Consider the following 17,559-nt stretch of genomic DNA (forward strand, 5'->3'; position numbering starts at 1 on the left):
CTATATACACATTATATATATAGTTTTATATTCATTTTTTTAAATATTATTTAATATTCATGTATTATTTATTTGTGTTTCTGTGAATAGCTGTTACAGTTCTACAAATAAAGCATTCTATCTTTTACCTATCATTTAAAATGCTAAAAAAATGCACCTGAATGCAGGAAATGAAGTGTTTAATGGCCAACATTTGCTGGGGAGGTCCCCCAGACCCCCATTTATATTATTATTGCTTATTATTATGTGCCTATGAGTAGAAGAAGTAGTTACCAAAAGCAGGCGGGCGGGCGGGGGTGAGTGGTGGGGACTGGGCTAAGCCCCCAATGTATCAAGATCCTAGCAACGCCCCTGACAATTACTATTACAATTTGATAAAATTAAACTACTTCAAATAGTTCTCATCAACAAATCCTCCATGTGCAGAAATGACAGCTTTGCAGAACCTTGACATTCTAGCTGTCAGTTTGTCCAAATAGTCAGGTGACATTTCACCCCACACTTCCTGTAGCACTTGCCATAGATGTGGCTGTCTTGTCAGACAATCCTCACACACCTTATAGTCTAGCTGATCCCACAAAAGCTTGATGGGTTTAAGATCCATAACACTCTTTTCCAATTATCTGTTGTCCAATGTCTGTTTCTTTGCCCACTCTAACCTTTTCTTTTTGTTTTTCTGTTTCAAAAGTGTATTTTTCTTTGCAATTCTTCCCATAAGGCCTGCACCCCTGAGTCTTCTCTTTATTATTGTTCATGAAACTGGTGTTGAGCGGGTAGAATTCAATGAAGCTGTCAGCGGAGGACATGTGAGGTGTCTATTTTATATATATATATATATATATATATATATATATATATATATATATATATATATATATATATATATATATATACACACACACAAACACATATACACACACACACACACACACAGTTGTGGCCAAAAATATTGGCACCCTTGGTAAATATAAGCAAAGAAGTCTGTGAAAAAAACAATCTGCATTGTTTATCCATTTGATCTTTCATTAAACAAAAAAGAAAAATCACAAAATCTAACCTTTGATTGGAATCAAACAATTAAAATAGAGGAAATATCTAATTAGTAAATACATATTTTCCTCCAAAAAGTATTGGCAATAAATGTTGGCACCCTTTTATTAAACACTTTTTGCAACCTATGCCTAATGCCTAATGAGGTTGGAGAACACATGGCAAGGGATCTGAGAACATTCCTCCATACAGAATCTCTCCAGATTCTTCAAATTCAGAGGACCATGTTGGTGGACTCTCCTCTTTAGTTCACCCCACAGGTTTTCTATGGGGTTCAGGTCAAGGAACTGGGATGGCCATGGCAGAACCATGATTTTGTGGTCAGTGAGTCTGTTGTGAGTCCCGCTCAAACAAGATGCCCAGGGCTTCTGGCAGAAAAACAGCCCCACAACATTAAAGATCCAGCACCACATTTAACCGTGGGCATTGGGTACTTCATCATCTCTGTGTGCGCCAAACCCTTCTCTGGTGTTTGCTGCCAAAAAGCTTTTTTTTTGTTTCATCTGACAATAGAACCTGGTTGCATTTGAAGTTCAAGTAGTGTCTGGCAAACTGCAGATGCTTGAATTTGTTGTTGGATGAGAGCAGAGGCTTTTTTTCTTGAAACCCTCCCAAACAACTTGTGGTGATGTAGGTGATGTCTGATATTTTTTTAGACTTTCTGACCCCAAGACCCAACAAATTTCTGCAATTCTCCAGCTGTGATCCTTGGAAAATTTTTGGCCACTTGAATCATCCTCCTCACTGTGCATGGAGACAATATAGACACACGTCCTTTTCCAGGCCAATTCTTAACATCTACAGTTGATTGGAACATATTAATTATTGCCCTGATGGTGGAAATGGGTATTTTCAATGCTTTGGCAATTTTCTTTTAGCCACTTCCCATTTTGTGAAGCTCAACAACCTTTTGCCGCACATCAGAACTATATTCTTAGTCTAACCCACTGTGATTGATGATTACGGGAATTTGGCCTATGTGTTACCATATATTTATACCCCTTTGAAAAAGTCATGGCTGAACAATTTTATGTTCCTAGTTAACCAATTGGAATAATTTTTTTTAAATGTAAATGGGAATATACTTCAGATATATTTTACTCATTATAATTTAAAGGGGTGCCAGTAATTGTGGCCAATGTGTTTTGGAGAAAAATATGTATCTAATAATGAGTTTTTCTTCAATTTTTGTGATTTTTTATAATGAAAGATCAAATGGATAAAAACAACATTTTCACAGCCTTCTATGTTCATATTTTCCAAGGGTGTCAATACTATTGGCCATTCTATATATATATTTAATACCGTTCAAAAGTTTAGGGTCACTTACTCATACTTTCTTTCTTTTTTTTTCACAGTTTAGAAAAATAGTAAAGTCATCACAACAATGGAATAATAGAAATGGAAATATGGGAATTATGTTGTGACTAAAAAAATCCAAAATAAATCAAAAGTGTGTTATATTTTAGCATCTTCAATGTGGCCACACTTTGTCTAGAATTTGCAGATATGTACTCTTGGCATTTTCTCAACCAACTTCTTGAGGTATCACACTGGGATACTTTTTAATCAGTATTAAGGAGTTCCCATCTATGTTGGGCACTTTATTATTCGGTCCAAGTCATCCATTTAAAACACATTTTTTGATTTGTAATAAAATAAAAAATGTATGTGGTGGCACAATTATATTTTGTCTACAAAACACATTTCAAACATTTAATCATACGCCTTCAGATGAGAAGATTTTTAAGATCATGAGAAACATTTCAGGCAAGTTACCCCAAACATTTGAACGGTAGTGTGTGTGTGTATATATATATATATATATATATAGAGAGAGAGAGAGAGAGAGAGAGAGAGAGAGAGAGATACAGTGTCTTGCAAATGTATTCAGACCAATTATCTAATATTACTGAATTAAAAACGGTGCACTGAAATTTCATTCTGTTTGATATTTTATTTTAAAACATCGGAAATCTAAATCAATTATTATTAGGTGGCATTGGTTTTATGGTGGGAAATATAATAAAAAAAAAAAAAAACAATAATAAAAAACTGAAATATCTCGCTTGCACAAGTATTCAGTGTGAGTTACCCAGTTGCGATGTGGAAGAAGCTTTTGTGGTCAGATGAGACCAAGATAGAGGTTTTTGGAAAAAACTCAAAGCGCTATGTGTGGCGCAAACCTAACACTTCCTATGGCTCAAGACACACCATCCTGTAGCATCTGGACCAATCAGACACACAATTATTCATTATTTAACAAAGGCTCAAGACTGTAACAAGCAAAGGTCCAAGTAGGCCCAAGCTGACTCCATTATGTCTGCTAACCCACTGATCATTATCAAGCCTTTACACTGTCTTAACAAGGTCCAGCAACTAGTGGACATCAGTGACATTCCAAGCGGAGGAGGCTAGCAGCATGCCAGAGCAATCTTTCCCCCATAAGAAATGGACTCTAAGCCCAGAACAACAGACTTTTCTTCATTAAGTTAAAGACAAACTGTCTATAAATTCACATGTATATCCCCAGGACATTGTGTATAGGATCATTACTGTCTCATTGTACTGTATACTGTTTTATGCATGGCTTATGACAGAACTACCAGATAATGTACAATTAGTTCTGCCACGTTTCCTATCAAATGAATCCTTGTGTGACACACTGCAAAGTGGTATATATATATATATATATATATATATATATATAATTCTGATCACATTCATTGTATGCTTGCTATATTAATCAGAGCATAAAGGGGCACACATTAACAAATTACCCCCCGATCATGCAAATGAGTCAGCTTCCAAATAAAGGAACATTTCCCACTTGGAAATTGCACCTTTCTTATTGGTCAAGCAAGACTCGAGAGGAGGGACCTTCAGAAGTTGAAAGACACGTCCTGCCTCTTACACTCTCTCTTTCCCCTGAGTCTCTTCTGCTGTTCGTGTGGGACCGGGTGTTCACTGGTGTTGGTTGCTATGGCAACGAAAGTTCATGGGAAGTCCTAAAGAGACTCTTCCGGGGCAATTTACTGCGCATGCACAACCTGCCGATGCCATATTTTAAACACAACACCACTAAGCAAACTTTCATTGAAACCCCTAAGTAAGCTACAATCCCTACAGTGAAACATGGTGGTGGAAGCATGATGCTGTGGGGAAGTTTCTCATCAGCAGGGTATGGGCATCTTGTTTGAATTGAAGGAAGAATGGATGGAGCAAAATATAGGGAAATACTGCGAGAGAACCTGCTTCAGTCCGCTAAAATCTGAAGCTTGGGAGGAAAGTCCCCTTTCAGCAGGACACTGTTCCCATGCACATTAACATTGGAGTGGCTCAAGAACAAAAAGATAAATGTCCTACAGTGGCCTAGTCAATTGAGAATATGTGGCACTATTTGAAAATTGCAGTCCACAAGCGTCACCCAACCAACCTGAAAAACATGCAGAGAAGAATGGGCAAGATCACTTAGTCACTGTGTATATACACTCACCTAAAGGATTATTAGGAACACCATACTAATACTGTGTTTGACACCCTTTCGCCTTCAGAACTGCATTGATTCAACAAGGTGCTGAAAGCATTCTTTAGAAATGTTGGCCCATATTGATAGGATAGCATCTTGCAGTTGATGGAGATTTTTGGGATGCACATCCAGGGCACGAAGCTCCCGTTCCACCACATCCCAAAGATGCTCTATTGGGTTGAGATCTGGTGACTGTGGGGGCCATTTTAGTACAGTGAACTCATTGTCATGTTCAAGAAACCAATTTGAAATGATTAGAGCTTTGTGACATGGTGCATTATCCTGCTGGAAGTAGCCATCAGAGGATGGGTACATGGTGGCCATAAAGGGATGGACATGGTCAGAAACAATGCTCAGGTAGGCCGTGGCATTTAAACGATGCCCAATTGGCACTAAGGGGCCTAAAGTGTGCCAAGAAAACATCCCCCACACCATTACACCACCACCACCAGCCTGCACAGTGGTAACAAGGCATGGTGGATCCATGTTCTCATTCTGTTTACGCCAAATTCTGACTCTACCATCTGAATGTCTCAACAGAAATCGAGACTCATCAGACCAGGCAACATTTTTCCAGTCTTCAACTGTCCAATTTTGGTGAGCTCTTGCAAATTGTAGCCTCTTTTTCCTATTTGTAGTGGAGATGAGTGGTACCCGGTGGGGTCTTCTGCTGTTGTAGCCCATCCGCCTCAAGGTTGTGCGTGTTGTGGCTTCACAAATGCTTTGCTGCATACCTCGGTTGTAACGAGTGGTTATTTCAGGCAAAGTTGCTCTTCTATCAGCTTGAATCAGTCGGCCCATTCTCCTCTGACCTCTAGCATCAACAAGTCATTTTCGCCCACAGGACTGCCGCATACTGGATGTTTTTCCCTTTTCACACCATTCTTTGTAAACCCTAGAAATGGTTGTGCGTGAAAATCCCAGTAACTGAGCAGATTGTGAAATACTCAGACCGGCCCGTCTGGCACCAACAATCATGCCCCGCTCAAAATTGCTTAAATCACCTTTCTTTCCCATTCTGACATTCAGTTTGGAGTTCAGGAGATTGTCTTGACCAGGACCACACCCCTAAATGCATTGAAGCAACTGCCATGTGATTGGTTGATTAGATAATTGCATTAATGAGAAATTGAACAGGTGTTCCTAATAATCCTTTAGGTGAGTGTGTGTATATATTTTAACAATATCGCACGACCAAGAGTGCGATATGGCCCTATATCAGCACTGTGCTCATTTAGGGCCATATAGCACGATTGAGAGTGTGAAATTGCTTATATAAAACAGTTCAATGAACAAGTAAAAAACAAATTTGGAAAACTGAGTAGAAAAACGGAGCATGGAACTACTTTCTTACGTGGCGGATCAGAATCTGCTGTTGCTGGTTCAAAACAAATGATGCGTCCAAGACTCCGCTGGTAATTAAAAAATGTCACTTCAGAAATAGTATCACAGCTTGTGCTGTTTCTACCAAGTTATTGGATATACAAGGGTGTGTGTGTGTGTGTGTGTGTGTGTGTGTGTGTGTGTGTGTGTGTGTGTGTGTGTGTGTGTGTGTGTGTGTTAGTGCATGTGTGAGAGGAGAGAGAGAGTGTGCGAGTGCGATCACCAGTTGCCACACACAAGCAGAGACGCTGTCAGCTTTCTGAAGTTCGGCTTTCTCAGTGGAAAAGTAGCCATCCAAGCAGGGGTATTTCTCCCTATTTCACAGTAGCCGGAGCGCAAGATTCTTTCACAATAGAAACTGCAATGTCGTCTGCCATTTTAAAAAGTGTGTCCACTCCAATGTTGAAAGTCTGATAAGAGGTAAGAGCCTTCAGTTCATGTAATTAATCAGTCTTTTGTGTCTCTCAGATGTGATGAGCCGTAATGCTGAAGTTGTTCGTTTAAAGCTGTTAAAAGCTATTTCCTAGCTTTAGTAGTGCTGTATGTAAACACTGGCTGATGCGGATTAACTTCACGTAGTTCCAGTTTTTAACCACATAACTCTTCCATATCACTTCGCCAAATTATTTCAGTTATTTAAAACGAGCCCTACAGGCTACCACAACAAAATAACCAATTAAAACAAAGACATTGGTTAAGTACATTGGATAAGAATGATAAACAATGTCTATAAAATCCTAAATTAATTTATATTTTGATTGAAAAACCACAATCTTGGGCTCCCTCTCTTTCTCTCTCGTCTCACCCACACACACACTTACACACACACGAGACTCGAATAGTGATCAACAAGTACAGCTGTAGCCCTCATGACTTGATCAATACAACAGTTTCTATTATCTGAAAATCACATTTAATATGTGTAACTTTTTATGTTTCAATGTATTTCGCCCCAATCAGCCTCACATAACTCTATTGGAAAGCACAGCGCTAACCCTCCCCCTCTCTTTCGTTCTCAATCAAACTCTCTAGGTAGCAAAGTGAGCGCAACACGAGTTGGTAATGCAGTCACAGCGCGGGTGTGCATTATTTTTCAACAATAATTCAGCTTATACCACAGTTACCACACCTTATGACATCATTCAGGGTTTATATCACGGCATTTTCTTTGTTTTCATCCCTAAAACACTCTTGTGAGTGGAAATACTTCCTTCCACGGATTGAGCATCTTGCTCTGATACAGCTCAAGCTTTCGTTGCTAGTTCAAAAACATCACTTTAGAACTGCAACGGAGGATTGCTATACACATGTATACAGCAGAGCACACTCCGTAGAATACTGCATGTGCTCGACCATCCATTTACAGTGTGACTAATGACACCACTCATTCAGTATGCAATGTGATGAGGTCATGTGACAACAATGTAGCATACTACTGTTTAAATCATTCATGTTTGAATAATGCACACCGTTTGTTCCTTTACAGTATATAGTGTATACTGTGCAGTATTCAGTAATCAGCAAGCAGTCCACCCGGAACACAGCCAAGAATTACACATTTGACTCTGCTGCTATCTAGTGTCACATCACAGAACTGAGGTTAGGAAATTTCACCTCAAATGACCTATAAGCAGAAATGACTATATGCTCACCATATATATCTCGGAGGCCAACTGTGCATTGGAATACTCCACCAAATACCACATCTTCACCAAATATTAATACGGGAGACAGACATGTTTATATTATACCAGCTGAAACAAGAGTAATTGCAAGTTACGCCTAAAAATAATGTTTCAAGCGTTGTGCATGAGTGTTAAATTGGGCTTTGTCTGGGTCAAGTGCAGAGACTGCTATGCAGCATGCTGGCCAAAATATTTTCACTATAAGGTACATATTTCTTACATTACTGATCGCTTGACTAAGCCCCGCCCCCCTGGTTACTGTTGCTCGCTTGGACAAGCTGTACAGAATTTCATTAAAATGTGCTCATACAGAAGCTTAACAATTTTTTAATTATGCAGTAACATGTTAAAAAACTGTGGAGACAGCAAATCAGGACGGAGACAAAGTTTCTCAAAGTCAACTAAAAAGAGTAACGCCTCAATTGATAGTGATTGCACACCTGATAAAATTAGTGCAGTGAACAGAACTGTTCCTTATGTAACAACACTCACTATAGTACTGTGAACTGTAGTTATCATCACCTCTACTATGATGTGAATCAATACAGCTGACATGTACTTTTCAAAATAAATTTACAGATCCAGAAAGAGGGGGGTGGGGGGGGGCTTATCCTATCTGAGTATCTTGTGTAATGATTATAAGTGCCCCGGCAATGTTGATTAACCTTATTTTTAGATAATTACTAGATATGAGCAATTTCATAAAAAACAACAACAAATAAACAGATAAAACATCTGCTAATACCTGCGGTGGGAGCACTTGCAAGAGTGTTGTCCAAGGCACTGGTTACAGACTGGAATAAATTAATCTTCTGTGTGGGGCCTGCAAATAATTGACATTCATTTAGAGAGGGGATTTGCAAAGACTTAAAGGGATAGTTCACCCAAAACGAAAATTCTCTCATCATTTCCTCACCCTTATGACATCCCAGATGTGTATGACTTTCTTTTTTCTGCAGAACACAAATCAAGATTTTTAGAAGAATATTTCAGCTCTGTAGGTCCATACAATGCAAGTGAATGGTGACCAGACCTTTGAAGCTCCTAAAAGCAAATAAACTGAGAATAAAATAATTTTTTACGACTTACCATACAACTCCAATGGTTTTATAAATGTTTTCTGAAGCGATCCAATCGGTTTTGGAGGAGAACAGAGCAAAATATGTAATTTTTTACAGTACATTTTGCCTCTGCACTATCAAGATTTCAAGTAGGGCTGCACAAATAATCAAATAAATAATCAAGATTACAATTACAGCAACCAAAATTAACTAATCTTGAAAAGTGTCAATTATAGCACTCCGAGTAGGCCTGCTCAAATTGGGAGAAAATGTTATATAAAAAAATAAACATTTATAGTGAAAAACAAGCTACATTTTGGTCGGTTCGCACCCAAAACCGATAGGATATTATCAATTGATTAAACCACTGGAGTTGTATGAATTTATTTTATGCTGCCTTTATGTGCGTTTTGGAGCATCAAAGTTCTGGTCACCATTAAATTGCATTGTATGGATCTACAGAGCTGGGGGTATTAAATATTTCGTTAAATAAGCTTTTAATAAAATGCTCTGACAATCTAACTGACTGCCACACAGTTGTTAGTCACATTAAACAAAGAGTTGTGTGTTCAGTGGGGTCTACATCACTTTTTATATACTATGCAAATGTTTACATGTTAATAATGCCAAATTTGCATAACTACCTAATTTAAAGTGACAACACTAAATATTGTTTGTGCATTTTCACATGGCAGTTTTATTTTTCATAAAGGAAAATATTGAGCCTATTCTCCTGCAATTAATTTCCCTTAAAATATTTACTGCAAGTCTTGATGCAAACATTTAAACAACATAAACAAATCAGATCAGCTGCTGCTTTTCTACAAACTCCTTTACACACATGCGACCATTATTGATGATACTCTTAAAATATTAATAGTTAAACACAAGTTAAACAATATTTTTGAGCAGCAGCCACATGTCTGCCGGCGGATCTTGTAGTTTCAGATTCAGTTGGGTTTATAAAACACCATAGGAAAGCTCCATGTCTCCAGTCTAAAGCATTATGAATAATATAAAATAATCGGAACAGTAAAGATGAATCATATCAACACGTCACTGTTAGTATACTGCAGGTCCACTGTGAGGTCTAAACATAATTTACCATATTCAGTGGGTACAGGTTCGGGGTGGTGAAGTGCGCTGCATATCTTCTCTGTGTTTTCGGCTTGGATGTGCAGTCAGGGGAATGACTGCGGTCAAGCCAGCCGCCACTTCGAAATGAGCGGTCAAACTAGCCGCACCTATATTTCGCGGTGCGCGTATACACTGGTTATTGCGGGATGACCGTCAGAACTAAAACAAGTTAATTCCTGCTAAGGCAATTTCACATGCATTCATTTATTCTGTCTGTCTGTCTGTCAGAAAGAAAGGAAGACAGAACGAAAGAAAGAAAGATTTTAGCACACCTCACAACCTGTCATGATATATGATATGCATGATATATTGAAGTCCAAAATAAAAGCCCCCCAAAAATAATATATTACCTTTTTTGTCCATACATTCAGAAAATCATAAAAATAAAAGTCCTAGCTTCCACAGACCAATTTCACCTCAGATGGGGAGGACACCTTCTCAAGGTGTGAACTACAATGTTTCAGGACATTCTGATGTTGAATTCCAAAATAAGAGCCCCCCAAACTCATATATTACCTTTTTTATCCATACATTCAGAAAATCATAAAAATAAAAGTCCTAGCTTCCACAGACCAATTTCACCTCAGATGGAGAGGACACCTTCTCAAGGTGTGAACTACAATGTTTAAGGACATTCTGATGTTGTCTTCCAAAATAAGAGCCCCCCCAAAACTCATATATTACCTTTTTTGTCCATACATTCAGAAAATCATAAAAATAAAAATCCTAGTTTCCACAGACCAATTTCACCTCAGATGGGGAGGACACCTTCTCAAGGTGTGAACTACAATGTTTCAGGACATTCTGATGTTGAATTCCAAAATAACAGCCCCCCAAAACTCATATATTACCTTTTTTGTCCATACATTCAGAAAATCATAAAAATAAAAGTCCTAGTTTCCACAGACCAATTTCACCTCAGATGGGGAGGACACCTTCTCAAGGTGTGAACTACAATGTTTCAGGACATTCTGATGTTGAATTCCAAAATAAGAGCCCCCAAACTCGAATATTAGATGTTTTGTTTACACATTCAGAAAATCATAAAAATAAAAGTCCTAGTTTCCACAGACCAATTTCACCTCAGGTGGGGAGGACACCTTCTCTAGGTGTGAACTACAATGTTTCAGGACATTCTGATGTTGTATTCCAAAAAAGAGCCCCCCAAAACTCATATATTACCTTTTTTGTCCATACATTCAGAAAATCATAAAAATAAAAATCCTAGTTTCCACAGACCAATTTCACCTCAGATGGGGAGGACACCTTCTCAAGGTGTGAACTACAATGTTTCAGGACATTCTGATGTTGAATTCCAAAATCAGAGCCCCCCAAAACTTACATATTAGATGTTTTGTGTACACATTCAGAAAATCATAAAAATAAAAGTCCTAGTTTCCACAGACCAATTTTACCTCAGGTGGGGAGGACACCTTCTCAAGGTGTGAACTACAATGTTTCAGGACATTCTGATGTTTTCTTCCAAAATAAGAGCCCCCAAAACTCATATATTACCTTTTTTGTCCATACATTCAGAAAATCATAAAAATAAAAGTCCTAGTTTCCACAGACCAATTTCACCTCAGATGGGGAGGACACCTTCTCAAGGTGTGAACTACAATGTTTCAGGACATTCTGATGTTGAATTCCAAAATAAGAGCCCCCCAAACTCGAATATTAGATGTTTTGTTTACATATTCAGAAAATCATAAAAATAAAAGTCCTATTTTCCACAGACCAATTTCACCTCAGGTGGGGAGGACACCTTCTCTAGGTGTGAACTACAATGTTTCAGGACATTCTGATGTTGTATTCCAAAATAAGAGCCCCCCAAAACTCATATATTACCTTTTTTGTCCATACATTCAGAGAATCATAAAAATAAAAATCCTAGTTTCCACAGACCAATTTCACCTCAGATGGGGAGGACCCCTTCTCAAGGTGTGAACTACAATGTTTCAGGACATTCTGATGTTGAATTCCAAAATAACAGCCCCCCAAAACTCATATATTACCTTTTTTGTCCATACATTCAGAAAATCATAAAAATAAAAGTCCTAGTTTCCACAGACCAATTTTACCTCAGGTGGGGAGGACACCTTCTCAAGGTGTGAACTACAATGTTTCAGGACATTCTGATGTTTTCTTCCAAAATAAGAGCCCCCCAAAACTCATATATTACCTTTTTTGTCCATACATTCAGAAAATCATAAAAATAAAAGTCCTAGTTTCCACAGACCAATTTCACCTCAGATGGGGAGGACACCTTCTCAAGGTGTGAACTACAATGTTTCAGGACATTCTGATGTTGAATTCCAAAATAAGAGCCCCCCAAACTCGAATATTAGATGTTTTGTTTACACATTCAGAAAATCATAAAAATAAAAGTCCTATTTTCCACAGACCAATTTCACCTCAGGTGGGGAGGACACCTTCTCTAGGTGTGAACTACAATGTTTCAGGACATTCTGATGTTGTATTCCAAAATAAGAGCCCCCCAAAACTTACATATTAGATGATTTGTGTACACATTCAGAAAATCATAAAAATAAAAGTCCTAGATTCCACAGACCAATTTTACCTCAGGTGGGGAGGACCCCTTCTCAAGGTGTGAACTACAATGTTTCAGGACATTCTGATGTTGAATTCCAAAATAACAGCCCCCAAATCTCATGTATTACCTTTTTGTCCATACATTCAGAAAATCATAAAAATAAAAGTCCTAGCTTCCACAGACCAATTTCACCTCAGATGGAGAGGACACCTTCTCAAGGTGTGAACTACAATGTTTCAGGACATTCTGATGTTGTCTTCCAAAATAACAGCCCCCCCAAAACTCATATATTACCTTTTTTGTCCATACATTCAGAAAATCATAAAAATAAAAGTCGTAGTTTCCACAGACCAATTGCACCTCAGATGGGGAGGACACCTTCTCAAGGTGTGAACTACAATGTTTCAGGACATTCTGATGTTGAATTCCAAAATAAGAGCCCCCCAAACTCGAATATTAGATGTTTTGTTTACACATTCAGAAAATCATAAAAATAAAAGTCCTAGTTTCCACAGACCAATTTCACCTCAGGTGGGGAGGACACCTTCTCTAGGTGTGAACTACAATGTTTCAGGACATTCTGATGTTGTATTCCAAAATAAGAGCCCCCCAAAACTCATATATTACCTTTTTTGTCCATACATTCAGAAAATCATAAAAATAAAAATCCTAGTTTCCACAGACCAATTTCACCTCAGATGGGGAGGACACCTTCTCAAGGTGTGAACTACAATGTTTCAGGACATTCTGATGTTGAATTCCAAAATCAGAGCCCCCCCAAAACTTACATATTAGATGTTTTGTGTACACATTCAGAAAATCATAAAAATAAAAGTCCTAGTTTCCACAGACCAATTTTACCTCAGGTGGGGAGGACACCTTCTCTAGGTGTGAACTACAATGTTTCAGGACATTCTGATGTTGTATTCCAAAATAAGAGCCCCCCAAAACTCATATATTACCTTTTTTGTCCATACATTCAGAGAATCATAAAAATAAAAATCCTAGTTTCCACAGACCAATTTCACCTCAGATGGGGAGGACACCTTCTCAAGGTGTGAACTACAATGTTTCAGGACATTCTGATGTTGAATTCCAAAATAACAGCCCCCCAAAACTCATATATTACCTTTTTGTCCATACATTCAGAAAATCATAAAAATAAAAGTCCTAGTTTCCACAGACCAATTTTACCTCAGGTGGGGAGGACACCTTCTCAAGGTGTGAACTACAATGTTTCAGGACATTCTGATGTTTTCTTCCAAAATAAGAGCCCCCAAAACTCATATATTACCTTTTTTGTCCATACATTCAGAAAATCATAAAAATAAAAGTCCTAGTTTCCACAGACCAATTTCACCTCAGATGGGGAGGACACCTTCTCAAGGTGTGAACTACAATGTTTCAGGACATTATGATGTTGAATTCCAAAATAAGAGCCCCCAAACTCGAATATTAGATGTTTTGTTTACACATTCAGAAAATCATAAAAATAAAAGTCCTATTTTCCACAGACCAATTTCACCTCAGGTGGGGAGGACACCTTCTCTAGGTGTGAACTACAATGTTTCAGGACATTCTGATGTTGTATTCCAAAATAAGAGCCCCCCAAAACTTACATATTAGATGATTTGTGTACACATTCAGAAAATCATAAAAATAAAAGTCCTAGATTCCACAGACCAATTTTACCTCAGGTGGGGAGGACCCCTTCTCAAGGTGTGAACTACAATGTTTCAGGACATTCTGATGTTGAATTCCAAAATAACAGCCCCCCAAATCTCATGTATTACCTTTTTTGTCCATACATTCAGAAAATCATAAAAATAAAAGTCCTAGCTTCCACAGACCAATTTCACCTCAGATGGAGAGGACACCTTCTCAAGGTGTGAACTACAATGTTTCAGGACATTCTGATGTTGTCTTCCAAAATAAGAGCCCCCCCAAAACTCATATATTACCTTTTTTGTCCATACATTCAGAAAATCATAAAAATAAAAGTCGTAGTTTCCACAGACCAATTGCACCTCAGATGGGGAGGACACCTTCTCAAGGTGTGAACTACAATGTTTCAGGACATTCTGATGTTGAATTCCAAAATAAGAGCCCCCCAAACTCGAATATTAGATGTTTTGTTCACACATTCAGAAAATCATAAAAATAAAAGTCCTAGTTTCCACAGACCAATTACACCTCAGGTGGGGAGGACACCTTCTCTAGGTGTGAACTACAATGTTTCAGGACATTCTGATGTTGTATTCCAAAATAAGAGCCCCCCCAAAACTCATATATTACCTTTTTTGTCCATACATTCAGAAAATCATAAAAATAAAAATCCTAGTTTCCACAGACCAATTTCACCTCAGATGGGGAGGACACCTTCTCAAGGTGTGAACTACAATGTTTCAGGACATTCTGATGTTGAATTCCAAAATCAGAGCCCCCCAAAACTTACATATTAGATGTTTTGTGTACACATTCAGAAAATCATAAAAATAAAAGTCCTAGTTTCCACAGACCAATTTTACCTCAGGTGGGGAGGACACCTTCTCAAGGTGTGAACTACAATGTTTCAGGAAATTCTGATGTTTTCTTCCAAAATAAGAGCCCCCCCAAAACTCATATATTACCTTTTTTGTCCATACATTCAGAAAATCATAAAAATAAAAGTCCTAGTTTCCACAGACCAATTTCACCTCAGATGGGGAGGACACCTTCTCAAGGTGTGAACTACAATGTTTCAGGACATTCTGATGTTGAATTCCAAAATAAGAGCCCCCCAAAACTTACATATTAGATGATTTGTGTACACATTCAGAAAATCATAAAAATAAAAGTCCTACATTCCACAGACCAATTTTACCTCAGGTGGGGAGGACCCCTTCTCAAGGTGTGAACTACAATGTTTCAGGACATTCTGATGTTGAATTCCAAAATAACAGCCCCCAAAACTCATATATGACCTTTTTGTCCATACATTCAGAAAATCATAAAAATAAAAGTCCTAGTTTCCACAGACCAATTTCACCTCAGGTGGGGAGGACACCTTCTCTAGGTGTGAACTACAATGTTTCAGGACATTCTGATGTTGTATTCCAAAATAAGAGCCCCCAAAACTCATATATTACCTTTTTTGTCCATACATTCAGAAAATCATAAAAATAAAAATCCTAGTTTCCACAGACCAATTTCACCTCAGATGGGGAGGACACCTTCTCAAGGTGTGAACTACAATGTTTCAGGACATTCTGATGTTGAATTCCAAAATCAGAGCCCCCCAAAACTTACATATTAGATGTTTTGTGTACACATTCAGAAAATCATAAAAATAAAAGTCCTAGTTTCCACAGACCAATTTTACCTCAGGTGGGGAGGACACCTTCTCAAGGTGTGAACTACAATGTTTCAGGACATTCTGATGTTTTCTTCCAAAATAAGAGCCCCCAAAACTCATATATTACCTTTTTTGTCCATACATTCAGAAAATCATAAAAATAAAAGTCCTAGTTTCCACAGACCAATTTCACCTCAGATGGGGAGGACACCTTCTCAAGGTGTGAACTACAACGTTTCAGGACATTCTGATGTTGAATTCCAAAATAAGAGCCCCCCAAACTCGAATATTAGATGTTTTGTTTACACATTCAGAAAATCATAAAAATAAAAGTCCTATTTTCCACAGACCAATTTCACCTCAGGTGGGGAGGACACCTTCTCTAGGTGTGAACTACAATGTTTCAGGACATTCTGATGTTGTATTCCAAAATAAGAGCCCCCCAAAACTCATATATTACCTTTTTTGTCCATACATTCAGAAAATCATAAAAATAAAAATCCTAGTTTCCACAGACCAATTTCAACTCAGATGGGGAGGACACCTTCTCAAGGTGTGAACTACAATGTTTCAGGACATTCTGATGTTGAATTCCAAAATCAGAGCCCCCCCAAAACTTACATATTAGATGTTTTGTGTACACATTCAGAAAATCATAAAAATAAAAGTCCTAGTTTCCACAGACCAATTTTACCTCAGGTGGGGAGGACACCTTCTCAAGGTGTGAACTACAATGTTTCAGGACATTCTGATGTTTTCTTCCAAAATAAGAGCCCCCAAAACTCATATATTACCTTTTTTGTCCATACATTCAGAAAATCATAAAAATAAAAGTCCTAGTTTCCACAGACCAATTTCACCTCAGATGGGGAGGACACCTTCTCAAGGTGTGAACTACAATGTTTCAGGACATTCTGATGTTGAATTCCAAAAAAGAGCCCCCAAACTCGAATATTAGATGTTTTGTTTACACATTCAGAAAATCATAAAAATAAAAGTCATAGTTTCCACAGACCAATTTCACCTCAGGTGGGGAGGACACCTTCTCAAGGTGTGAACTACAATGTTTCAGGACATTCTGATGTTGAATTCCAAAATAAGAGCCCCCAAAACTTACATATTAGATGATTTGTGTACACATTCAGAAAATCATAAAAATAAAAGTCCTAGATTCCACAGACCAATTTTACCTCAGGTGGGGAGGACCCCTTCTCAAGGTGTGAACTACAATGTTTCAGGACATTCTGATGTTGAATTCCAAAATAACAGCCCCCAAATCTCATGTATTACCTTTTTGTCCATACATTCAGAAAATCATAAAAATAAAAGTCCTAGCTTCCACAGACCAATTTCACCTCAGATGGAGAGGACACCTTCTCAAGGTGTGAATTACAATGTTTCAGGACATTCTGATGTTGTCTTCCAAAATAAGAGCCCCCAAAACTCATATATTACCTTTTTTGTCCATACATTCAGAAAATCATAAAAATAAAAGTCGTAGTTTCCACAGACCAATTGCACCTCAGATGGGGGACACCTTCTCAAGGTGTGAACTACAATGTTTCAGGACATTCTGATGTTGAATTCCAAAATAAGAGCCCCCAAACTCGAATATTAGATGTTTTGTTTACACATTCAGAAAATCATAAAAATAAAAGTCCTAGTTTCCACAGACCAATTTCACCTCAGGTGGGGAGGACACCTTCTCTAGGTGTGAACTACAATGTTTCAGGACATTCTGATGTTGTATTCCAAAATAAGAGCCCCCCAAAACTCATATATTACCTTTTTGTCCATACATTCAGAAAATCATAAAAATAAAAGTC

General features: G+C 37.9%; 1 protein-coding gene and 1 pseudogene across 1 annotated transcript in view; one reads left to right on the forward strand and one right to left on the reverse strand.

The window, feature by feature from the left end:
* Positions 1 to 10,132, reverse strand: part of LOC127658268 (2-oxoisovalerate dehydrogenase subunit beta, mitochondrial-like) — a 45,573-nt pseudogene extending 35,441 nt beyond the window's left edge.
* LOC127657834 (dual specificity protein kinase Ttk-like) overlaps positions 1 to 17,559 on the forward strand; it is a 465,704-nt gene that overhangs the window by 386,505 nt on the left and 61,640 nt on the right. The window lies entirely within an intron of this gene.

This window comes from Xyrauchen texanus, chromosome 17, assembly GCF_025860055.1.
Source record: "Xyrauchen texanus isolate HMW12.3.18 chromosome 17, RBS_HiC_50CHRs, whole genome shotgun sequence".
Lineage (NCBI taxonomy): Eukaryota > Metazoa > Chordata > Actinopteri > Cypriniformes > Catostomidae > Xyrauchen > Xyrauchen texanus.